Below are 24,915 nucleotides of genomic sequence, written 5' to 3'. Positions count from 1 at the left end.
CTTCCCTCTGCTCTATATAACAATCTGACTCTGTTTCTATCTCTTTATATATATAATGTCGAGAAATAAATCAGTCCTGGTGGAGGTAACTTTTAATGACGAGGTGCTGCAAAATGAGTGAGCATCAGAGTCTGGTTGTTAGCAAGAGCAGAGGGAAGGGAGAATGATTTACAAACATCAAGTAAGGATTTGAGTGCTGAATTATGTTTGAGTTACGGAGCTCCCTTCCAAAGGAAATTATAACCAGCAGACAATTGCTGTATTTCCAACTAAATCTGTTCATTTCACGAGCCTTTTTCTTGCTTGAGTGCGATTTCTACTACCAAAGTAATAATACTGAAGTCATAGCCAGATTTCCAGTCTCTGGGCCTTTTGGGGAGGTGGGGGCAGGGCAGGGAGACCTCCCTTTAAAAAGAATCTTCGGGAAAAATCTTTCAGGCACCTTTACCCAAGAAATGTTCATGTTTTCCACTTTCTCCCCCATCTTTAAACCCCTTAAACATTATACTTCCTTGCATTTAGACATCCTCAGACTAAGTTAATAAAAGAAGGATGTCGTAAATGATCATAGTTGACTCTTGCTTTTGACGAAACCTAAAATTGTGTTTGCATGAAAAAAATTTCCTTGCCTTTGGAGGAAGCTCTACGTTTGGCACTTTCGACCAATACGGCTAGATCCGAAAGGGCCTGAACTTTTTAAAAGCTGCTCGCAGGTCCCACAACTACTTGGTAGTGAGGCCATTTTTCCCTTGTAATTTTAGCTTCGCAATATTAGCTATTTTATCTTAAAGGACTTGGCATTTTTCCTCTGCCTTCAAAACAGCTCGCCTCGTGTTGTAGCTGTGTGGAGGAGAGTACTCTATAAACAGATCAGTCTCTTTCCTAACGTTAAGTAGCTAAAGGAAAGGAAATAAAGAGATGTTATCCCGATTCTTTGGGATTTTTAAAAACCAGATGCTTTCATCACTTAAGTTCTAAAGTCTTCTTTTCATGCCTTTTGTGTTGTATTAAACACATCATAAAGAACTATGATTTGTTGACTTGTTATAGGATTACCATTTGGCAAAAACACCCAAGACATGCTGTTTCAAATATGTGGTCTTACTTCTGCTTTAAATTGCACGTACAAAATTGCAAGCCTTGTTCCAGACGGATAAATTGATAAAATGCTAGCTGCTGTTGGAACGGGGCAGAAGTCCTCAGCAGAAGCACTCTGTGGTAGAGCTGAGTACATTTTGAATTGGGGGAAGCCAGATAGGGGGACCCCAGCAGTTTGTGAAAAGGTAGACATGGTCCGAGCACGTCCACTTTAAGACTGCTTTGGGTTCCCCCATGACAAGATGACTCCTTCCCCGCAAAGAAGAAACATTTCCTTATTTTTTCGGTTACTTTTCCAAAGATAACTTGTGTTCGGGCGCGAGAGACCAGAGTTATGCAGAAATCCAACCGTAACCGGCTCAGAACGGGGACTCATTGCCGCTTTCTTCCACCAGATGTTTTTTAGGTGTCCTCAGCTGGAATGCCCAGTTTGAAACTAATTAGGCCAGCAATAAACTCCTTGTATAATAAAATCGCAGGCCGTTATGGTCCATAAGCGGGGCTCCCAGCGGCTCATGACAGATGCCTCTGTCCGGCAGAGAGACAGCCCATAGCTGTCAGCAGAGAATGAAGGGACAGGAGATATCTTGTTTAGACATTTGCTCGTCCCTGTATATCCGTGCACACCTCGAACAGCATGTTCCCTTCTATGGGGCACGGGTGGTGGAAGTCGTGTCTAGGTAGGGTTCTGTCTTTGCTGGGCAGGCCTCCTTACCATAAAAAGGCTCATGGGAGAAGTTCGCAACGCAACTTGAGGCGGTGGCCACGGGTCTGAGGTGTGTGTGTTTTTACACATGTGTGTGCAGGCTGGGTGAGAAGGCTTTCTCTCCCATGGCAGAGTGAAAAACTCATCTGCTTCTCACCTGGGCACAGAGAAAATGCTAGGCTGTCTGGCCTTATCAGGCATTCCTTGGGGGACAGGAGAACCCCCTTCTCCAAAGATATTTTAGAAAGGGGGTATTCGCCTGCCCACGTGTTCTCCTTATCTGTGGGGTTTCTGGAGGTGAAGTGGCTGGTTATTCGGTTAACTCCAAAGACTGAACCTTGTGACTCTTGCCAAGACTGGGTTTTGCTGGTGGGAGGATTTTTTTTTTTTCCCTAGCTAACTGCTCTCGAAAAGGAGTTGGTGGATTCCGCTCAAAAGGAATCTCTACAGAGAATTAACCCCAGAGTTGAGAAAACACAGACTGTTGACAGAAAACACACACATACACACTCACGCATAGTCCCCACCTTCCTCCCCCATCCCCACCTCCCAAATCATAACAGCTTCCTGAATGACCCTTGCCCCACACCCTTTATGGTTAGTGGCAGTTCAAACGGTCCCAAACAGACACAGCCCAAAGAAGATTCTGGTAGGGAAACAATTAGCAGACACCTTGCTGGAGACAATGCTTCATTTTCGCTATTTGAAGATCTTAACTGGCCTAATGGTGTTTGACTAACTAACACCTCTTCTAATCCGAGAATAAACCCCCTCCATCAGGTGGCAAATACTTGAAGTGACTGGCTCAGACCCACTTGTCCCTGTAAATGAATCAGAGGGGGCAGGAACCCATTCTTCACGGCATGGGATTTAAAATCAATTTCAAGGTACGAAAGTACCCGCCAGGTGTATTCAGGGGAGAGAGAGGACCAAGGAAACCACAGGCTTTTAAATTTGTTTTTGCTGCTTTTTGTTTTTCTTTTCCTTTTTTTTTTTTTAAGATTTTATTTATTTATTTGAGAGAGAGAGCACGAGAAGGGGAGAGAGGGAGAGGGAGAAGCAGCCTCCCCCTAAACAGGGAGCTCATGCTGGACTCAATCTCACGACCCTGGGATGGTGACCTGAGCTGAAAGCAGACGCTTAACCCACTGAGCCACCCATGCACCCTTTTTGCTGCTTTTTCTTCTCTTTTCTTACTCTCCTACTGGTGTCTGTCCTTTCTCTGCATTTGCAAATTTTATCCTTGTGTTGAATAGTCATGAGATGAAAATGCCTGCCATGTATTGAACACTTGTGTGCCAGGCCTGAATTCTTACATTATTACTATTACTAATTAGTATTATCATCATTTCCCAACTTTGTTAACAAGGGGACTGAGTCTTAAGTCAAATGCCTCACGAGAGGCTGCAAAGCGAGTGAAACCAGACCCGAGGCCTTCAGACCTCTGCAGAATGAGCCTTACCCATGAGCTATGAAAACCTCGGCCCAGAGAACATTCCTGCTCTCCTTTCCCTTGGAGAGAGATGCCCAATTAGGCTGGTGTGAAATGCATGGAACGCAGTTATTTTCTGAATCTGCCCTGTTGTTTGTTGTTGTTGTTTTCTACAGAAGAAGAATCATATTAAGTATTGAGAAGACACAAACATGAGCCTTTCTGAGTCATGATACTCGGCAGGTTGTGTTCAGTTCTGGAAAGGAAAATGTTTATTTTCAGGGGCTAATTTGATGTGTTCCTTCGATACTATAATGTTACGCATTTCAGTTCCTAAAAAGAGTCAATAAATTTACAGGCAGTGGTAAGGCCCTAAAATGTTCCGGTAGGCAGTCCAAATCGAGTTTACTGGAAGGTGCTGGATCGCGACGGGTGGGTTGTTGTTTGGGGGAGAGATTATAAACATTTGGGGAATGAAGAATAATTTGGAACAGGTGGTCTCAAGAGTCAGGTGACTGGAATGATTTATCTCTGCCACTTTGAAGGTTAAGGGAGGACGTTGGTTGCCTGAATCCGGGACAGGCAGGCGGAGGGTCAGTGGGAGCCCAGAGGGCCCCCATTTTGGGACAGAGCCTGGCAGGATGCATGAAAGGGTCGGGGTCTCTTCCCTGTTGTCGCTGCCCTTGGAATATCCTGGTTTAGGGCACAGATACACCCACTCATGCTTTTGCTTTTTTTTTTTTTTTTTTTTTTTTTGCCGGCGTTGCCTCTGTGTTCAGATGTGTGCAGACACTGAAAACAGGAACTCTGATGAATAAATAGATAGCCCAGGGAGACAGGTTTTCATCTTACCAATTTTGAGACTGTGCACACGGTCAACGTGCTTTGCCTGAGAATGCTAACTTAGCCAGATTTCAAAGTGAACGGAGTATTTAAAAGAGGTTAGAACTTAGTCTATCATTTTGTATCAGTCGTATTGTGTCAGTAACACAAAAATCTGTGTGGTTTCAGGAGCACTGGAGTTTTCCCCCAACTCTCTTTCCCTTTTGAGTATCTAGTAAAGTTAGATTTCAAAAATCTGTGTGGTCCCAGATGTCACATATCTGTACGTACCGACTCACAGTCATTCCGAGGAGAACTGTGAACTCCCTGTAAGTTTAACTGGACGAAAAGTGATAAAATCGACATTTTTCCTCCAAAGAATGAGGAACTGGAGGGTCTGACTACTGTATGAATATAGCAACTTACTTTTGTCTCGCATCAGATGAATCTGTCAGTTCTCCTTTCTTTTCTATTCATGTCCCAAGAATGGTCTTTCATAACTGAAATGTACAGCGCATTAGCCAAAAGACATTTTAATTTCGTAAAGAAAAATCATGCCAGAGACAGCCGAGTCTGTTTCAACCATTATTGTTCTGTAGCGTGCATACTTTGGGTTTCATGGTAAGATGTGGGTTTGCCAAGAAAGAAAATTACAGCGAGAAACTATGTTGAAAACATATACACTTCTGTTTAAGAAATGGGAAAAACACGGAAAAATTCTGCACGGTAATTGCTTTAACGTGAGTTTTAAATGTCATTGTTTGACTTATGTCAAAAAGTCCCTCTTAGCTAATTCTCACATATGCTGTTACCAAATAGCTCACCTTAAAAACTGGCAATTGTTGGCCTTAACTTTGATGCTCTTTGAGGCTTTAAGAGATATCTTTAGTCCTAGTGGAAAGATTCCAAATTTTTAGATTGTGCAGGGCATTTTTTTAAGGTTATTTAGATATCGATTTTATTTTCTTGACCCAAAATAAGAAAATATGGGGAATTCTCAAAAGCTTTTTACAGGCTGCTATTATGACAAGAGAAGCCAAACCAACATGTATTAGGTCATGAGCTTGAAGTTGCATAAATAAGCCCTGTGAAGGTCACCAAAACAGAGCGAAAACCACCAGTTCTCCTTACCTCGGCCAACTTTGCATTCCTGCTGGTAGATGTGTTCGGCTGACGTGAACGAGGAAAGGGGCTACACAGCCCACGGTCGAAAGATCTTGATTTGATTTGGCTTCTGAGGATGACTGAAGACGTTCTTGGGGGCAAGTGAGGTGTGGGGGGCTGGAATTCCCATCCCCCTCAAACCCCTCCCCCTCCCAGCTCCGCAGAAAAAGAAGGTTCCGGGGTCACCCCTTCTTCCGAAGCAGAAGTCTCATTCCTGGCATTTGGATCTGCAGCAGCCAGAGGTCGAAATGTCTTTTGTTCCTTATGGTGAGTTTCTTTATCTCCCATCCCATTCTGGTAGGAACTGCCTGATTAAGATATTTGCTGTTTCCAAAGCAATTTTTTTGTGCCTACGAACACGCATGTGTTTTTTTAGCACGCGGGGCATGCCATGTAAGCACAAATCTTCAGGTCTTCATTGATAGGCAGCTCCATGAAATACACAGAGACAGAGAGAGTGTCCACTGTGTCCCCGAGTTGGGTAACAACCTCAGTGCTGATAGAAATCCCAAGTAAGGAAGAAGCCTCCTTTCAGAAGAAACAAAGCGTGTCAATGCAAAGGGGGTATTTTCTTTTGCGGGTGTGTATTATTTGTATGGGGACTTTTGTTTCAGGGTGTTCTAGAAACCTTTGTCTCTCCAGCAAAGGTATGAATGTCCTTCTTGGTGGGGAAGGTGGTAGACAGGAAGGAGCACAGGAGGCAGATTCCTGCACCTCTGGCCTTTAGTGTGACCGGTACAATAGAGGGAAGTGGGGACTCGCGGCCGGCCGGGATGGTGTCACACGGCATGACAAGTTGTGACTTGCTGCTTGTGTTGTAAACAGAGTGTTGGCCCCATCCAGCTGGGGGAAAGAATGGAGCCGGGGAGATTATTCACTTCTGGTCTGCCAAGGGCTGGAGCTCTCTGGTGCTGTCCTCTTGCCACCAACACCATGCTCCCTGGAGACTTGAATGTTGGGATGTGCGGGAAAGGAGGGGAGAAAGAATGTCTTAAACTCAGCAAATGTCTGAAACTCTCCAAATGTCTTCCGCATTGCGCTGGCACCCACAAGAAAGACAGAGTGAGAAAAGGACACAGAAGCAGACTTCAGGGGGAGGAGGGAGAGACATTGGAGGGCTTGCTGGTGGTTGGATCTCGAGTGAAGAATTTTCTGACACCTTAAGACCCCTGAATTGCCTTTCTGGAGTATCTTTAGGAACCTGATTTTGGAAATGTCTTTTCCCACATCTGGGCTGTGCTTTCTTTGTGCTTATTTTCAGCAAATTGGTCTTGTTTGTTTGTTTTTTCAAGAAAACATAAGACTTTTTTGGAAATAACAAGTTGCCCATATTTATTGAACACTTACTATGTGCCAGGCACTGTGCTAAGCAAACAGATTTCTGTCTCCAAATAGCCTTAGATGGAATGTGCTCTTATTATTGTGTCTATTTTACAGATGTAAAACTTGAATCTTAGGGAGGTGAAGTAACTTGCCCAAGGTTACATGGCTCATGTTGGAGCAAGGATTGAACCCAGTTTTGATGCCTAACCACAAGGATATCCGGGCTGCCCCCCCTGGTGTAATACTACCTTTCCTCTGCAAGTCTGGCCTGGAGAATCAGATTTTAAAGTTTGTCTCCATTTGTTTTGCTTGGTGGATATCAGCTGATGGCCAGGTACAAAAGTTGGGCTCAGAAATTAGAGACATCTGCTCATTCTCGCAGAACCTTGAGCCTGTCCTTGTAGAAATCAGCGAAGGTTTAGCGTTAGAGTATGTTGAAATGGTGGCCACGTCTCTGCTGTTAGCTGGCCTCAGCAATTGCCTAGCGATGCTTTTGTGCTAAAATCGCAGAGCTGAGTGGTTGCTACAGAGACTGCATGGCCCTTTACGGAATAAGTTTCCTGACTCCCTGAGCTATTGCAATATGACAAGACAAATTTTGTTGATAAGGAAGAACATGCTCTTGCCATACTGCATAGACGATGTCACTGATTTTTGACTTGTTGAGTGTCTCCTCCATGCCTGATCCATTGCATGGTGCTGGGGGAAATTCACAAATGCATTCATTGATTCAGCAGTATTTACAGAGCTGTGTTCTAGGTGCCAGGCTAATTTCTGGAGGTCCAGAGGTCAGAAGGACCCGATCTGGCCCCTCTGTTAGTAGGATCCTAATGTGTCTCCACCAACATTGCACACTGCCTCTTTTTTACCCTTGAGGAGCCAGAGGGCAGTGATATGACTTCTTGAGCTTCCCAGTACTCAAGCAGCAGGTTGAAGAAATAGACCCTACTTCGTAAACCCTTACTCAAAGAAGCCTTGCTTAATTCAGTAAGAGCAGTATACCGATCGGCTTCTGTGCCTGGAACTGTGTTGTGCACCGTGACCTTCTTTCTGCTTTTGTCAAGTGGTGGTGGGGAACAGGTGGTCTTGGTGGGGAGTGGGGGCAATCAGGCTGTCCGAATTTAAGCCTTGGCTCTGACCTACAGCCTAGAGATTAAGAGCATGCATCCAGGAGCAGGGCTGCTTGGATTCAAATCCCTGCTCTGCATAAACCAATTACTTAACTTGGAGCCAGTTACCAAATTTTCTGTGCCTTGGTTTCTTTTTTTTTCTTTCTGTAAAACAGACTGGATAACTGTGTACCTTCCCCAAAGAGCTGTGGAGATGGAGTAAATACATATAAAGTGCTTGCAACAGTGCATGGCAAACAGCATGAATTAGATCAGAGTTGGTGACTATATTTATTGTTGTTGTTGTTTACAAGCTGCATGAAACTGGGTTTCCATTTCCTCTCTATAGAATGGAGATGCAATAATTGCTTCGAAGGACCATCGTGAGCATTTTTAAAAATTTTTTATTTATCTATTTGAGAGAGAGAGAGAGCACAGCACAAGCTGGGAAGAGGCAGAGGGAGAGGGAGACGGAGAAGCAGGCTCCCTGCAGAGCAGGGAGCCTGTCACAGGGCTCAGATCCCAGGACCCTAGGATCATGACCCAAGCTGAAGGCAGATCCATTGTGAGAATTTATTTTTTATTTTATTTTATTTTTTTATTATGCTATGTTAGTCACCATCCAGTACGTCATTCGTTTTTGATGTAGTGTTCCATGATTCATTGTTTGCGTATAACACCCAGTGCTCCATGCAGTACGTGCCCTCCTTAATACCCACCACTGGGCCAACCCATCCCCCCCACTCCCCTGCCCTCAAAAACCCTCAGTTTGTTTCTCCAAGTCCATAGTCTCTCATCTCCACCTCTGATTCTCCCCCTATCTTCATTTTCCCCTTCCTTCTCCAAATGTCCTCCATGCTATTCCTTATGTTCCACAAATAAGCAAAACTATATGATAATTGACTTTCTCTGCTTGACTTGTGAGAATTTAAATGACGCTCTGCCTGCCTATGGGGAATACCCAGTAGGGGAACACTTCTGCTCAAGCCGGATCTTCCTGCCCTTGAGGTTATAGGGAATCACGAACTGGGTCCTCTAGGTCCCTTCAAGTTATTGGTCAGTTGGGTCCTTTCTCAATATCAAGAGACTCTGAGGCAGTGATTAAGAGCATAGACCGTGAGCTAAGACAGACCTGGTTTGAGCCTCAAGCCCCCCACTCACTACCTCTGCCATCTTGGGCTGGGGGCTGACTCTTCCAGCTTCCCAGACGGTGGAGGCCATGGTCGCTGTTCCCTGGGTGGTGGTGAAGGCTGGAAGAGGTGACACCCATAAACCACGGAGCAGGGTGTTTGGCACATAGTAAGCACTCAATAAATGGTAGCCTGTGTTATTATCACTCCCACTCTTTGCTGCTCCTACACCCCCAGGAAAGCATGGAACATTAGTAAATTTTAATTTGAAAATAAAAGAACACATTTTAAAACTGCCAAACAGATTTAAAATAATATTCATTAAACAAAATTAAAATATTCTATTAAAGCCAGACTTTGGGCTCAGACCAAATTTTTATAACCCAAGCTTAAAGGCCAAGGAGTCCCCCAGCCACAATGGGGACATTGTGATTGAACTTGAGACTTCAACGCTGCTATTGAGCAGTCTTTGAAATGCACATTTCCCCATTAAAATAAAAGGGAAGTCATGGGAAGAAAAAAAAAATGAGGTTCTTGCTCACCCCAACAAACCTTAATGAATCGAAAAAGAAAAACAAAAGATTTCTCATTTTTTTCTTCTGCTGCTTTATCCTGCCAAAGACGCATGGCCCCCTCCTAACCCCACCTTTGAATGGTACTCGCTCAGAATGTTCCAGATCTGATATGCTCTACGTGCTGAGCTCGTCTAAATCACCAGATTTTACAGATGATGGTGTATCGCCGACAGCTGGAGCGTGAGAGCCCTCCTGCCAGGCTTCACATCCCATCTCTGTGGCTTCTGGCTGTGCCTCAGTTTCCCTGTTTGCTGAATGGAGATAAAATAGCTCCTGCGTCTGTCCATGGTGAGTGCATCTAAGACTCAGGTACACTTGTCCATGTTTAGCCTAGCGCTCTTTTCTGGTCAATGAAACTGCCCCAGAATTTTGGGACTTTGAAGAATTAAAGAGTACAGATATACCTTCATCTGAGAGTTTTTTGTTTTTGTTTTTAAGATTTTATTTATTTACTTGGTAGAGAGAGAGAGAGAGCACAAGCAGGGGGAGCAGCAGGCAGAGACAGAGGGAAAAGCAGGCCTCCCGCTAAGCAGAGAGCCTGATGCGGGGCTCAACCCCAGGACACTGGGATTATGACCTGAGCTGAAGGCAGATGCTCAGCCGAGGCACCCCAATCTGAGAGTTTTGAATGAAAACCATCTCAGTATGCAGGGAGGGGAATGGAGAAGGGAAGAAGTAGGTTTTAAAATCTCCCACATGGGCACCTGGTTGGCTCAGTGAGTTAAAGCCTCTGCCTTCGGCTCAGGTCATGATCCTAGGGTCCTGGGATCCAGCCCCACATCCGGGCTCTCTGCTCAGCAGGGAGCCTGCTTCCTCCTCTCTCTCTCTGCCTGCCTCTCTGCCTACTTGTGACCTCTGTCTGCCAAATAAATAAATAAAATCTTTGGGAAAAAAAAATCCCCCACAGGAATTTTGGTGTGTCTGACACTTTGACTAAGCTTGTTTAAGCCTCTCAAAGCAAAATCCCATGACACACCTATTTAACAAATAGGGAAACTGAGGCTTGAACCACTCCAGTGGCTGCTCAGTGAGATTCCATTCCAGGCACAGACCCCCACCTGCAGCCCTGCTCACGTGCACACTTAGACAATTGTGTCCAATTCCTACATTTCAGTAACAACCTTCATCCTCACGGAGCCTGAGTCTCTGTGGCTTTTGACCTGCCTTGCTATTGAGAACGAATGGATTCTTTCTTGAACAACAAAAAGAGAAAGTGATGGTCGTGGGCTGCGACGTTCTTCTCTAGGGGACTTTTTTTTTTTTTTTTTTAAGATTTTATTCATTTGACAGACAGAGATCACAAGTAGGCGGAGAGGCAGGCAGAGAGAGAGGAGGAAGCAGGCTCCGCGCTGAGCAGAGAGCCCGATGTGGGGCTCGATCCCAGGACCCTGAGATCATGACCTGAGCCGAAGGCAGAGGCCTAACCCACTGAGCCACCCAGGCTCTAGGGTTATTTTTGGAGAGCCTCTGCAGTTTCTTGCCAACCAAGGGAGGGGGGTGACCTTGTCCTCGGACCCGGCCAAGCCCTTGGCTGTGATGTGGGGCCACGACTCAGGTTGTCAGCGGCTGGGGGGCTGTTGAAGAGGGTGTGGGATGGACTCCTCTCTCCGTCGCCCACCTGCTGTGTGACGTAGTGGGGGAGACTCACGTCCTCTGAGCCCCAGACTCTTCACCTGATCATAGCGCACGTGCTGTCCATATCGGATTTGTTACAGAGCCTCGGGCAGCCGTGGCGTGGGTGGGACACACTTTGCAGTTCTGAGAGCAGTGTTCTTAGATGTTATGGAATTGCATTACCTCTCCCCCTCCCCGAAGTACTCCAAAAATCAAGTGAAAGTGAAGGCAGCTCGCCCCTGGGAATACTCCTGACTGTTCAGGTAGCTACCTTCTTGGGGTTTTACACATTCGGGAAGAATCTATAATCCTCCGAAGGGCAGTCTTCCTTTTAATGGGGTGCTTGTACCGTTTCCACATTAACTTGAAACACGCACAGAACTTTTTTCTTTCTTCGGAGTTCTGTCTGTATTTTATTATGCATTTGGAAAAGATGTAACAAGCATCTCATACCAACGGTTTCACAAGTTTTTACGGCTTAAGAGAAAAAAGGTTTAAAACTCAAGTCCATCAGGTAATTACTAGCATAAGTGGCACAAAGGACTGGCAGAATTCCTAAGTGACGTTTAAGAAACACCAAACCGAGTGTGTGAAATACCGCCATTCGCAGAACCTTCCACTAGTCAGAATTATAGTTCTGCGCTCTGTTCTCAGGGGGAATGAGATGAAACTAATGACATCTCTCAAGGATGTTGTTAAAGGCAACTCAGGGCACCTTGAGGTCTGGTCCCATTTAGTCTGTGTTATAGATCTTCAAAAGAAGAATGACTCGCCTTTCAATGAATATCATCTTAATAAAAATGACTTCTGCGTGCAACATGCCAGGACCTGTTCTGGATGAGTATAGGTATCAACTCATTTATTCCTTACAACAATTCTATGAAGGAAGTGCTATAATGATTTCCATTTTAGATGAGGAAAGTAAGGCACAGAGAGGTTAAGTGAGTTGTTCAAGGTCACACAGCAGGTAAGAAGCAGAGCCAGGCTTTTAATGCAGGAATGTGGTTCTAGAGGTCATCTTCGTAACTCCTGCTCTCCCCTGCCTCTTTAACTGCCATAGAAAGACTCAAACTTACCTTCCTTTTGACCTTACTTAACTGGACAATTTATTACTTCTGGACAGGCATGAGAGAGAAGCAAAGGGCATGTGAAACTTAGCTATAATTTTTTTTTTTTTTTTTGCGTATGCTGTGGCTTCAGGTGCAGCATAACACACCTGAGCTGGTCTGTCAAGGTTCAAGTCCAGAGTCACTCCTTACTAGCCTCATGACCTTGGGTTTACATAACTTCTGGTCCGTTTCCTCATTCTTTTTTTTAAAAAATATTTATTTATTTGACAGAGATCACAAGTAGGCAGAGAGGCAGGTGGAGGGAGAGAGGGGGAAGCAGGCTCCCCGCTGAGCAGAGAGCCTGATGCGGGGCTCGATCCCAGGACCCTGAGATCATGACCTGAGCTGAAGGCAGAGGCTTTAACACACTGAGCCATCCAGGCACCCTTATTTCCTCATTCTTGAAGGGAGTCCACGTCCTGAGGGTTAACAGCACTCACCAGCAGAGAGAGCCCCTGAGACAGCCCGTGATGGTTAAATGCTTTTGGTTACCTGTCGAGGGGCAAGACACTCTAGACATTGCGTCTCCCGGTGGGGCACAAGCACTTTGGTATGGCCCAGAGCAGGAGACAAGGGGAGGGTGCCCGGAATGAGAGGCTCGAGCTGGCAAGTGGCTCAGGTTTTTTCCAGATGACTTCGGATGGAGCCAGGGACACTGGCTTTCCTCATCCCCATGTGAGAAGCTGCCAGGACAAGTCCTCCTCGGGCAGCCTGGCAGGCAGAGCTGTCTGGGATTAGAGTGTGCACGGATGAGAAAACTGTCCGAGGCTGAGCAGAGACCCCGGTCCGTGCACACTCCAACACCAACATAGGCCCTTGCTTCGGGATCTTCACTTCTCTTCTTGTCCTCTTTCTTCCCTGGTGGACAGTGCCTTTTGCTCCAGAAGCGTCTACGTGGTCTTCAGTGACCAGGTGGGCAGACTTCGTGGGTTTGGCTCCTTTCCCTTTCCTCCTCCACCTTACCTGCCCCCCTGACCTCCATCTCTCCCTTTACTCCTGAATATGGAAGACGGAACTTTTTCGTTCATTTGTTCATTCCAGAATACGTAGAGAGTACCAGCCGTGTACCAGGAAGTACTCTGGACACGGGGAATACGGTAGAGAACAAAAACAATCAAAGTCTACTTACTCCCTCCCAGAGTTGCCCTGACGTGGAGAAAGACCAAAAACAAACCCCCAGATATGTAATGTACACAGAATGTCAGACAGACATCTGTGGGGAAACATCAAGAGAAGGTGATCAGAAGGTGCCCCAGGGTGGGAGTGGGGGCCTCTGAGCCCAGCACCGAAGGACTGAGGGAGCCCTGCTGTCACGGAAGAACATTCTAGAGAGAAGACATGGCAAGCACAAAGCCTTGAGATGGGAGTTGCCGGGGGCCAGTGCGGCTGGGCCAATGAGTGAGGGGTTGAAGCACATGAGGTCACGGTGTAGGGACCCCATTGGTTGGGGCCCTGCTCACAATCCACCAGCCATTCTCTCTCAATTGGGCTGGTCCACAATCAAAGTTAGTATCACTTTTGAATGATTAAAAAAAAAATACCAGTATCTAGGGGCCCCCCAGGTGACTCAGTCAGTTAAGCATCTGCCTTTGGCTCAGGTCGCGATCCCGGGGTCCTGGGATCGAGCCGCATGCAGGACTCCACACTTAGCGGGGTGTCTGCTCATCCCTCTCACTCTGCCGCTCCCCCTGCTTGTGCTCTCTCTCAAAAAAATAAAGTCTTTAAAAACAAAAATACACGGGACACGGGACCTACATCTGAAACCACTAAGTGGCCGCACAGGTAATGAAGTTAACGAAATGGGCGTGGTAACTAGCTGGGCCGAGTGCGGGCTCTCTGTTCCCAGGTGTTCTGATCTTTAGAAGACAATGAAATCGGGATTTTCAGAGACAGGCCCCGAGTTTTAAGTCGGCGCGAGAAACCCGCAGACGCACATCCAGGCGGTCGGTCTGTGACTGCCCTTCCAAGCACCACGCTAGACCTTGGGAATCTCCTTTCTGTGAAAAGCCACGAAGGCTTTATCTTGCCGTCTCTTTGCTTTTTACCAATTCCTGACCAGAAGGATGCCAAGAGGTGCTAAACGATGCTTCCAGGAAAAATTAGGACTGGAATCTGGTGGGAACGGGGGTGAGGGGGCTGAGACTTCTTCCAAGGAGCAATCTGCCTGCTTCATTTTTATGTTTTTCTCAGGACGTTTTTCCTGCTCATCCCTCATTGTGGGTAATGACAACGTGGTCCAAATCTGTCCTCCTTCAGGTTTTCATTGGTTTCCTGATGATTTTTTTTTTTTAAGATTTTATTTATTTGACAGACAGAGATCACAAGTAGGCAGAGAGGCAGGCAGAGAGAGAGGAGGAAGCAGGCTCCCGGCTGAGCAGAGAGCCCGATGCGGGGCTCGATCCCAGGACCATGAGATCATGACCTGAGCCGAAGGCAGAGGCATTAACCCACTGAGCCACCCAGGCGCCCCTGGTTTCCTGATGATTATTATTTTGTCATCTGGGGTTGATTTAGGAGTGGTGAAATGTTTGCAGGTTTCATAATGCTTGTCAGCCACTGTTTAGAATGGCAAAGGATTTCTTGTGTTGTGCACACTGCAGGGGCGGGGGTGGTAGTTTCCAATGGCTACAGACATGAAAGAGGGAAAGGGGGAGAGCCCTGAAGGAGGGCCACATCAGGGGACTGGAAGTTGAGTCAGTAAGTTGGTGCAGCAGGGGTGCGAGAGGAGAGCTGTCAGTGCTGTAAAGACCTGACGTGCCCACCGCTGAATTCATAGTGTCCCTTCTCCACCCCAAAGCTGGAGTTAGGCAAAAATTGGGCTAAGGGGGGCACATGGCTGTTGAGATTGTTCTGGATGGAAATAACAGAAAATATCCAGGTTAGCTTAGGTAAAAGAAAATTGATTGACTTGGAGAAACGAGAAGTTCTGGGGAGTGCTGGTTTCAGGTATGGCTGGATCAAGAAGTCAAATAGGTGATGTGCCCATCCCTTACTGGATACCTGTGTCTGGGAGGATTCTGTGCTCTGCCATGTGTCACCTCTGGATGTAGGGATGGAGTGCAAGAAAGGTAGTCTCCCAAAGTGAAGTCAGCAACATTTGCTGGAAGGGGAAGGTGGACCGGTTCCTTGTGGACCCCACAACTGGTTTATAATGCATGTCTACACATGCCCTGTCCACTCCTCGTGGACTACAGCGCCGTTTGTGAAATGTGTCATTTTTCCAGGCATTATGCTGCGTATACCCTTTACGTGTGTCCTCTCCTTTTCTCTTCAAACACTCCTATAAGGCTGGTGCTTTTAAAGACATGCTACAGTTCTGCCTCCCATATGCTCTTTCCCACAAGCCTAGAGGACTATCTTTTATTTCATTTTCATGGGAGGGTCATCTTTTTTCATAGCGTCTTGTACTAAATTAGCACTCAGTATCCCAACATGGGAGATGGTCTGGACTTGGGAGGAAAAGTTAGAACGGAGTCGGTGTTCCTTGGAGTGGAAGGAGTGATCCTGGCTGTGCTGTGCTTACCTTCTCCAGCCTCTGGCCATCAGCCCGCGGTTCCGTTCCTCCTCTGACCTTTGCCTTCCGTCACGGCACCCTCTGGATTTCTTCATGTTCCATCTAGTGGCACCGCAGTAAAGTCCAAGGCAGCACAGAGATCGCAAGCCGGCAGCCAAGATGCGTTTTGTTTGGTCTGCAGAATATTTAAAATAGAAAATAGAGGCAACATCTGAAAATCTGGACATTTCACACAAGAAGACAGATTTCTGGCTTCCATTAAAAATTCAGAAGATCTGTTAATGCTCCCATATTCCCACATTGGAATGGACTGGAGCTGGGAAACCTCTTTTAGGTGGATGAGTCTTAGCTCACCATGGTCCCCGCCCTGCACTATTGTCTCCCCAACACAGGGGCTCAGTGTGAGCTGCCATCGACCTGACCGTGGGGATGGTGCTATTGGCTGCCCTATGGTCTGTGTAAGAGAGAAAGTAAATCTCTCCTGTAGTCAGGTCACCATCAAAACTCTGAAAATGAAACGTAAACCAGGTGGGTCACTAGTACAAACAAAATGGGAGGAAAGCGTGTGTCTTCGGGTAAGTCAGGGCTCCTCAACCCCAGCACTAGTAACATGTGGGGTTGGACAATTCTTTATGGACGACATCTGTCCTGTGCATCCTGAGGTGGTGTTTCACATGTCCACATAGGGGCCAGTCCCCCTTTCAGGAGTAAATAGTTGCCGGACGCTGGGCACCCATCACTGGTTTGGTACGAGGCATTACCGTAAGGGAGAAACGCTGTTTCTTGCTCTCCATGGTGCCCCAGCAGGCCTGCCTAGGCTTGGCAGTAAAGGTTATGAGTTGGCTGATTTTGGTTTAATCATAGGTAGACTTGCCAACCATTGAGGCCGTTTACGACTGCCTGTCTAAGATGTTAGAGAAGGAATTCAGCATTGGATGAGAGGCCGAACCGTCTTCAAGAGTCTTTGGAGACCCTTTTCGCTGAGAGGGGCCTCAGCAGATGCCACTTTCAATATTCTCCCGAACACTAGGGTCTGTTGGGGAGCGTGGGCAGCAATCAAGTCTTGTTGAAGAGTGGGGGATGGGGAAGAAGGACCAGAGGACCTTGGATTTCTCCTCCAGCTCCGGTTCTGAGCTGCGCTCAGAGAGGGCACTGTGGCAAGGCTGGTCCAGCGTGTTGCCCTACTGTAACTTGGTAGCTCCTAGGGGTGGTCTGTGGTGGAAACCCAAGGGGGGCCCTGAATGTCAAGAGCGGGAGATTAGTCCCCTGAGCTGGTGCTGTGTGCAATGTGGTGTTTTCTCCTGGGCCTTTTGCCTGTGCCTCAGATCTTATCAAGGGTCTGAAACACTGTCCCTGCTTAGGTCTTACATCGTGACAACAGTGGGTTGCAGGCAACCATCCAGCACACTTTTACTGAATGCCCACTATGAGGCAGTCACTGTTCCAGGCACTTAGCAAGCCACTGAGAGCAAAACCCACCAGGTTCTTGCCCTCGTGGAGCTTATATTTTTCAGGGATGGCAAAGGACAGTGGACAAGAGCACAGCCAAGAACACATATGTTTGTGTGTGTGTGTGTGTGTGTGTGTGTGTGTGTGTGTGTTTTACAGGAAATGCTGAGCGCTATGGAGAAAAACAGAGCAGGGAGGGGAAAAGGGAATGGTGGGGTGCAGCAGGGAAGAATGGAGTTTTTCGTCTAATTTTAATTTAAAATAGAATGGTCACTGCGGTGACACGCCAGTCCTCTGGCTCTCTGGAAACAAAAGGCCCGGATTTGTAGCATTTGCCACTTCCCATGGGGTGAAGACTCCCCCTGTAGCCAATTTCGAGCTGGGCTTTCTGCTCCCCCCAGTTCCTGCAAATCTAGGGTGGGGAAGGCAGAGCCCTGAGTGGCCCCCAGTGGGGAGCAGGGAAGCCAGGAAACCACCGTCCCAGCAGCAGAGGGAGGGGAGGGGGCCGGGAGCCGTGGTTCAGGCCATTTTGGAGATTAAGGGCATTTTAGGCCACCCCTGCCTTTATGGCCTCCACTCTGAGTGAGGGCAAGGTGGGAGCCCCCTGAGGGCTCTAAGCAGAGGAGGGGCAGAACCTGGCTTAGAGCAGCATCCCTCTGGCTGGTGTGAGAAGAGGCTACGGAGGATTGGGTGGCTGTGGAGGCAAGAGGTTCTGGTGACTTGGTTGGGGGACAGCATCAGGGACAGGGCTGGGGAGGAAAGGGGAGACAGCAGGTGGGTAGCAGGGCTCGGGATGTATTTGGAAGGTAGAGCCAGTAGGATTTGCTGACGGAATGGATCTGGGTAAGGGATAAGAGTCCAGGGTGACTCTGGGGTTTGGGGCCCGAGCATCTGGGAGGATGGAGCTGCTGTTTCTCGGAATGGGGATGGGCAGTTGGGGAAGCAGCTTGGGAAGGAAGGTTGACAGCATCTTCTGTCAACCCGGCCTTGAACAGGTGCTTAAAGCCACACCGTCCCCTTCCATCCTCAGAAGGGGGTCCTTTTAGTATCCTGCCTTAGAGAAGTTGTGGCAGCCACTCGAGAAGGAATGTGCTCGAAATGACCCTGCTAGAACATGGCCAGGCCAGATGTCCCAGCCCTTCACCGCCCTGGGTCCCACCGTGTTTTCTCGGCTCACCATGTCTCCTCTTTGTTTTGAGGAAAGGGAGGAGGCAGAGAAACTTTACGTGGGACCCCCCCACCCCACCCGAGGAGCTGAGTCCCTCTCCCTTGTTTGGAAAGAGCTCTCCAGGGGTTTCTGCAGGCCTGGGCTGGCTCTGCACAGTAGATCCTTTGCCAGCCCCTCGCCATGACAAATCCGTTAGAGTCACCCCATGAAGATTAATATTTCATGGCAGAACCCACACTTTTTAAAGTATTTTCACTCAATTTATCTAAACTTAAAAAAAACACACACAAAAAATATACATCCCCATGTTTGTTGCAGCATGATTTTATAATAGCCAAGATTTAAAGAAACAACGTGTGTCCACTGATAGACGGATGGATAAAGAAATTGTGGTTATAGGTTTACAACTGAACATTATTCAGCCATGAAAAAGAATGAAATCTTGCCGCGTGTAACAACACGCGTGGACATCGAGGGCGTTAGGCTAAAGTGAAATAAGTCAGATAGGGAACGACTAATACCATATGATCTCTCTTTTCTGTGGGATCTTTAAAAAAAAAATTCAGTAGTCGGTAGCTTCGAAGGCTTTGGTTTTGTGCAGACATAGGCTTAAATCCAGACTCCAGCACTTAATAGCGTGGCTGCCCGAGCCTCAGTTTCTTCATCTGTGGAATGGGTGTGTTGAGAGTTGAGAGTTGTTTGGGATGAAATGAGATAATGCATTTAAGGCATTCAGTACTGTGCGTGGCAGAGTTGATACTTACCAATTGGGGGGCATGGATCTCAGGACCATTTGAGAGAGGGAAAGTCAGGTTTAATTTTTAAACAAAGGCTGGCTTAACCTTAGAAGCTGCAGTGGGCACAAGGGGCTGTGAAACTCATGGTGCCTGAGAGCTTTGTGGTTTGGCCTTTTCTTTTCTTATTTGGGCGGAGTAGGTCATGGAGGTAGGAGGCCTCTCTCTGTGCTTCTGCTCTGCTCACCAGGCAGCCCGTCCAGGGACACTTACTTGCTCTCTGGGCTCCCGGAGGAGCCGACCTCAGCCCCAGTCTCCTGCCTTGCGTTGTCATTTGTCGAAAGCAGAACGGCATGTTCTCTCGACAAGCAAATCCCCAAATGTGAGCCCATCCGGGGCTGCCACGTTTTTCCTGATGGAATTCCTGACTTGGTGTGTTGTGTTTTTTTAAAAACACGCCCACTGCCTCCAAAAACCTCAGCCGGGGAAGAGAAACATTTCTCATTGAATTACTGCTTTTTGAAATGGTGTCAAATTATGCCCCACTTTCATGGTCCAGATACGCCACTCTTTCCACTTACTGCTTTTGCGGAGAAGGCTGCTAGATGGCAGAGCGTGGACAGAGTGTAGGCCAGCACTGGCATGCTACAGATGGGAAAACCGAGGCTCTGAGAAACCAAGGCAGGGGGTGGCACGGGGCACTAAGTCAGTCTCAGAGCCTTGGCCAGACCCAGATCTCTGGGTTCCTAGCCAGTTTTCTTCCTCCTTCATCAGAGGTCACAAACGAGCAGCCTGTGGCCACCTCTACCCCCCAAATGTGCTTTCTTTGGCCTAGGACTATTTTGACTTGAATGAGTTGCCAGCGCTTAAAAATCAGGCGAGTCCGTATAAAAGCCCCGATTTCTGGCTTCTCTTGGACCATGGGGAGATCTGCATTCCTCCGTGGTGACAGTGGAGGATCTCCGTTTGCCACAGGTCCCACCCTTCCCTCTAGCATCCCTGGACACCGGGGCTGAATGTCACTTGCCATCGTGGCGTTTCCATTCCTAGGTCTCTTCTGGTGGAATGAAGAGGAAAACAACATGTCTCTTGAACTTGTGTCTTTATCAGAAACAAAGATCCAAAAGTCAGCTGAAGTGGCTATTTGTTTAAAAGCGAACGGTACAGAGCATGACTTACTTATTTTTTTGTGGCAGGGAAGAAAATGTCTATGAATTTAATATGCAAACAATACATCAGTGTCGAAAATCGCCAGCCTCCTCCACTCCCTGATGCCACCTTCCCATCTCTGCCAGTGTTGCATCTGTGTCCCTGGTATCCCAGGGCCACAGGTCCCACTTTTTTTTTCTTAAGGCAGAATTAAACTTCTCTGACCTAAATCTGCCCCACTTCTCTGAAACCTAAAATACCACTAAACCGAGTTCAGAAATTCAAAAAAGTTAAAAACCTTAATTGCTCAAGAAAGGGCATGTGTGAGTGTGTACGTACCCGTACATGTGTGTGCGTGCCCATACATGTGTGTGTGTGCACGGTCACATATGTGATGTGTTGATTTATGAAGGCGGACGGAGTTGGTTGGGAGTGTTTTTTCCCCTGGCTCTGGGACCGGCATTTCTGGATTTCATTGTAAAATTAAGCCGGGGTGTGAAGCCAACTGGTTTTCACTCTCCTTTAATGGTGTATCAGTGAGCAAGGCTAAGGCGGGATTCAGATTGCCTTGCCTTCATTAGGGGGCATATTGGGGGGGATTCATGGAGAGAAGAGTGGGGTTTACCAAGTTTTCAAAAGGATCGTCACTTTCTTTCTAGGACGGTTGACCAAGAGAAGAGGGGCTGGCACTTTCGGAATGCCGGCCGTGTGCCAGGCATCCACGTGAAGATTGTCTTTCCGTTTTCCAAAGTGAGCTCTGGAACTTTTTTTCTTTTTTTTAATATTGATGTGTTAATTTTTGTGTGTGTTAGGACAAAGTATAGAGAGATGACTTAGAAATTACGTGAATGAGCTGTATTTCTTAGAATGAGGCTCAGTTCATCTAAGGGGGGAAAAGAATCCATTTAAAGAAAAATATGTAAATGGTACAGGTGGTTTGTGGGTGTAACAGATCATGAATGATGTGATGTGATCGTCACAGCACTTGGGAGCGGTCAGGTAGCCAGCCCACCCTTGTGTTTGTAAACCTTCCTAACGCCTTGTACTTCCTCAAAGCACTTAAACTTGTCATGAAACACTTAATTGTGTAATGGCTTGCACAGATCTGTTTGACCCCTTTAAAGTGCACAGTGCCTGGCATTTCACTGTTGTGTTCCCAGCACCCAGCAGAGTGCTTGGGCACACAGGAGGCGCTCAAGAAAGAACAGTACCCAGACTCCTGCAAAGTCGGAATTGCTGTCCCCATTTTATGGATGAGGAAACCGAGGTGCAGAGGGACTGAGTGGTTTGCTTAACATACCGAGACCAGGCTATGGCAGCATCAAGATTTGAACTCATGACTCTTGGGCTGCATGAAACCTGGGAACTTTAGGTCAAACAGCTACACAGAGGACTTGGACTGTGACAGCGGACCCGTAGCAAAATGAGGGAAATGAGCTGCATGCAGAGAATTCCATGAAGCTAGACTGGTTCAATTTAAAGAATGGTTTATTATTTTAATTTTCTTTCCATTGAGGGTGCTGATGTGTTTTTTTTTCGTTTGTTTTTGACTGCAAAATTTCTCGCTTGTTGTTTTTAAACACGTCACTTGACAGATCCGAATACCAGCCCGTTTCTGTGGGATCCCCCAGGTTTTTCTGGTTTTCGAGAGATTTTTCTAGTTGGTGGAATCCCGGAGTCTGAGAGTCCTCAAACTCCAGTCTTCCCTTGAGATGTAAACAGGTCAGTCATGAAACCCCTGTCCCCAGCCTCTGACTTCCCCCAGCTTCAAGTCATCGGTTTCCGCTTCTGGGAGTGGAGAGCAGGTATGCATCCCTCCCTTCCAGCCCCAGGGACACGAAGACAGAACCTGGGGCAGTGTCTCCAGGACTGGCCCTTTGACCTCTCCAGGTGGCCGGAGCCTGCCCTTGCATGTGTCCAAGGAGGCACGACCCGCCATCCCTCTGGGAGAAACAAGAGTTGCCCGATGCCTGCGGTTGACCGGCATGTCTTCATGGGCTCTGCTCACCTATTTTGGCTTTAGCACAAGGCACATTTCCCTTTCTAGATCAATCCAGACCCTCTCCTCTAGAGGTTACTTCTAACTACCTGCCCAGCAAGGTTTGAAAGTCTGTCCCTGTTGGCCTCCAGTTACTTCTTCCCAGCCTGGAAGCTGGCCAGCTCTCCAGAGCCTGCCAGGACATGTAGCTGTAGCCCAGCCTTGGTCAGTGTTTAACTGGGGAGTCTCCGGGGTGGGGAGGCTGTGCCAGCAGCTGTGGGGACCTGGGGACAGAAATACCCTGGTCCTCCCCTCAAAGAGCTCAGAGAGGAGTAGGTGAGACAAGGGAGGCCCAGATGTCTAGTTTAGCATTTGAGGTTCTGTGCTGAGAGCTGGAGAATGACCTTTTTTTTTTTTTTAAGATTTTATTTATTTATTTGAGAAAGAGAGAGAGAGAGAGGCGGGGCAGGGGAGGGGAAAAAGAAGAGAGAGGAACAGAGGGAAGAGGGAGGAGGGAGGAGCAGACTCCCCGCTGGGCCGGGAGCCCTACCTGGGGCTCAATCCCATGACCCTGAAACTTCGACCTGAGCTGAAGGCAGACGTTTAAGCGCTTAACCGACTGAGACACCCAGGCGCCCCTGGAGAATGACCTCTTATGCCTGCACCACACTTCACAGCTTACAAAGCGCATCCGTGACTTACTCTGTCTCATTTCCACATTTCTTCCTCTGCACCGGACGATGCCTGGTCCCCCATCTTCCTTTCTTTCCCTTCCTTTCTGGTTCCTGCTGCATTCTCAGGCCATCACCTTACTCCCCAGTTCCAGGTGTAGACCTGTGTGCCCCGGTGTGGACCTGCATGTCCACAGCATTCCATCCCTCTGCCCTCCAGGATTGTTCAGGCACAGGTATGAGTTGAGTCGGTTCCCATCCTGGGCACTTGGCTCTGGTTGGCTTCGCGGGGGGGACTATGGCCTTCCTGCTGGGAGGCCCCTGGGATTAAACCCAAGGCACCATCCGGAGGCACACGGTTCCCGATGACATCACTAGAGCATCTGGACCCAGCTCTTCCTAAAGCTGGGTTAGAGAATGCCGTCTATACCAGGGGTCATTTGCTTATTTTTCATTTACTCAAAAAAGTTTGAATGGACCTTTCTCCCCTAGCTGCAGACTAATACAGTTGGCTCCATTTACCCGTTGCCCTGCTTCCTCTAATCATAATAAAACTCCATTTCATTTTTAAAAGCTCTCTTGAAAGCCTTTTCATAGCAATTGGACTCATTTCTCCGTAGCAGTGCTGGCCTAATTTTGTCGATAAGGGATCTCAGGCACAGAAGGGGAGGGAAGAAACTTAGTTTCCCCTTCCCTCTCTGGGAGGCACCCTTACCGACTTTCAGTTTGGGGAAAAACAGTTTTTGATAACTAGGGCACCTGTACCCCAGGGGAGGGAACAACAGGGGCATTTGGTGAAAAACCCGAGCCCCCAGCTGCAACATAGAGCCGCAATTTGGGTACTACTAGTAGTAATTTTAGATGCTTAGGGAAGTTCTGGATGGTGGGAGAGGAAAGAGTGAGCTGCTGATACCCACGGGGAGTGGAACGGGGAAGGAGGCCGACTTTTATTTTTCACTTTGTATACTTTGCTGCACATTTGGAAAACTTAGTAGGGACGTGGCTTGTTTTATATTCAGATAAACAGGGAATTTTGCAATGTAACAGTAGCTGGCTTTCATCTGGGAAAATCAGAGCATCAAACAGTGAATTACAAACCAAACATGAAGGGCGCCTGGGGGGCTCAGTCCGTTGAGCGTTTGCCTTCAGCTCAGGTCATAATCTCAGGGTCCTGGGATTGAGTCCCACATCGGGGCTCCCTGCTCAGCTGGGGAGTCCGCTTCTCCCGCTCCCTCCGCCCCTCCCGCCTCCCGTGTTGGCTCACTCTCTCTCTCAAATAAATAAATAAAATCTTAAAAAAAAAAGAATATGAAAAAACATGAATCCATGAGCGTATACCAGTAACAAACAGATAAGTCAGTAAACAGGGGAGAGGGAGGTTTCCTGTCCACAGTGGAGTGACAAGGGCCAGCTGGAAACGTGGCAGAGTGCCAGTTTAGACATACATCAGGGTCCAGTGTTTCTGGTAAAGACGGATCCAGTCGGGAATCATCTGTGGGGACTCAGTCTGGGGTGAGGGTTGTTGACAAGGCGTAGGATATCTGCATGCTCGTGAAAGCTCTCCCCACAGATGGCTTATTGATTTCAAGGAGGAGGATCGTTCACTGTGTCGTGGAGAAATCAGCCCATTGACTGGGTGTTCAGCGTCAATGTGATCAGTAAGGGAAGGCTGGATGTAATGCCGTGAGAGGCACACACCATCCCTCCATAACGTTCTGGCCAAGAGCGCATAACCAGAACCTAATCATAAGGAAGCAACAGAAGAGCCCAGAATGCAGAACATTCTGGTTCCAAAAAGGCACCTGATTCTTCAAAATGCCAATGTCATAAATAGGCAGAGGCAGGCTGAGGAAGGATTCTAGATTAAAGGTACCTAAAGAGACAGGACCGCTGACTACAGTGCTTAATTCTAAACTGCTCCTGAATGGGAGGGAAAAGCGCTATAGGGGACATCAGTAGTCTAGGGACAGATTCTAATACTGAGAGAGCATCGGCATGGATTCCATAACCGTGTTGAATTTGCTGATGTTGACGATGGTCTTGTGATTCCATAAGAGAATGTCCTTTCTTAGGGTTTAGACCCTGAAGTATTTAGGAGTAAAGAGCACGATGTATGTAACTTACTCTGAAATGGTTCAGAAAAAAAATAGATGGGTACGTGTGTGTGTGT

At 47.5% G+C, this 24,915-nt stretch overlaps 1 protein-coding gene across 2 annotated transcripts in view; it reads left to right on the top strand.

The window, feature by feature from the left end:
* EYA2 (EYA transcriptional coactivator and phosphatase 2) overlaps positions 1 to 24,915 on the top strand; it is a 269,733-nt gene that overhangs the window by 1,261 nt on the left and 243,557 nt on the right. The window contains exon 1 of one of the 2 annotated variants that reach the window (XM_032838580.1): positions 3,727 to 3,747. The exons of the other annotated variant lie outside the window; for it this stretch is intronic. The gene's annotated coding sequence lies outside the window, so the exon portion shown is untranslated. Of the gene's footprint in view, positions 1 to 3,726; positions 3,748 to 24,915 lie in introns of those variants that run through there. 2 annotated transcript variants of the gene reach the window in all.

The sequence above is a fragment of the Lontra canadensis genome, unplaced genomic scaffold (genome assembly GCF_010015895.1).
Source record: "Lontra canadensis isolate GAN:19392208 unplaced genomic scaffold, GSC_riverotter_1.0 scaffold105, whole genome shotgun sequence".
Taxonomy (NCBI): domain Eukaryota; kingdom Metazoa; phylum Chordata; class Mammalia; order Carnivora; family Mustelidae; genus Lontra; species Lontra canadensis.
This window is presented reverse-complemented; position numbering and strand designations above follow the sequence as displayed.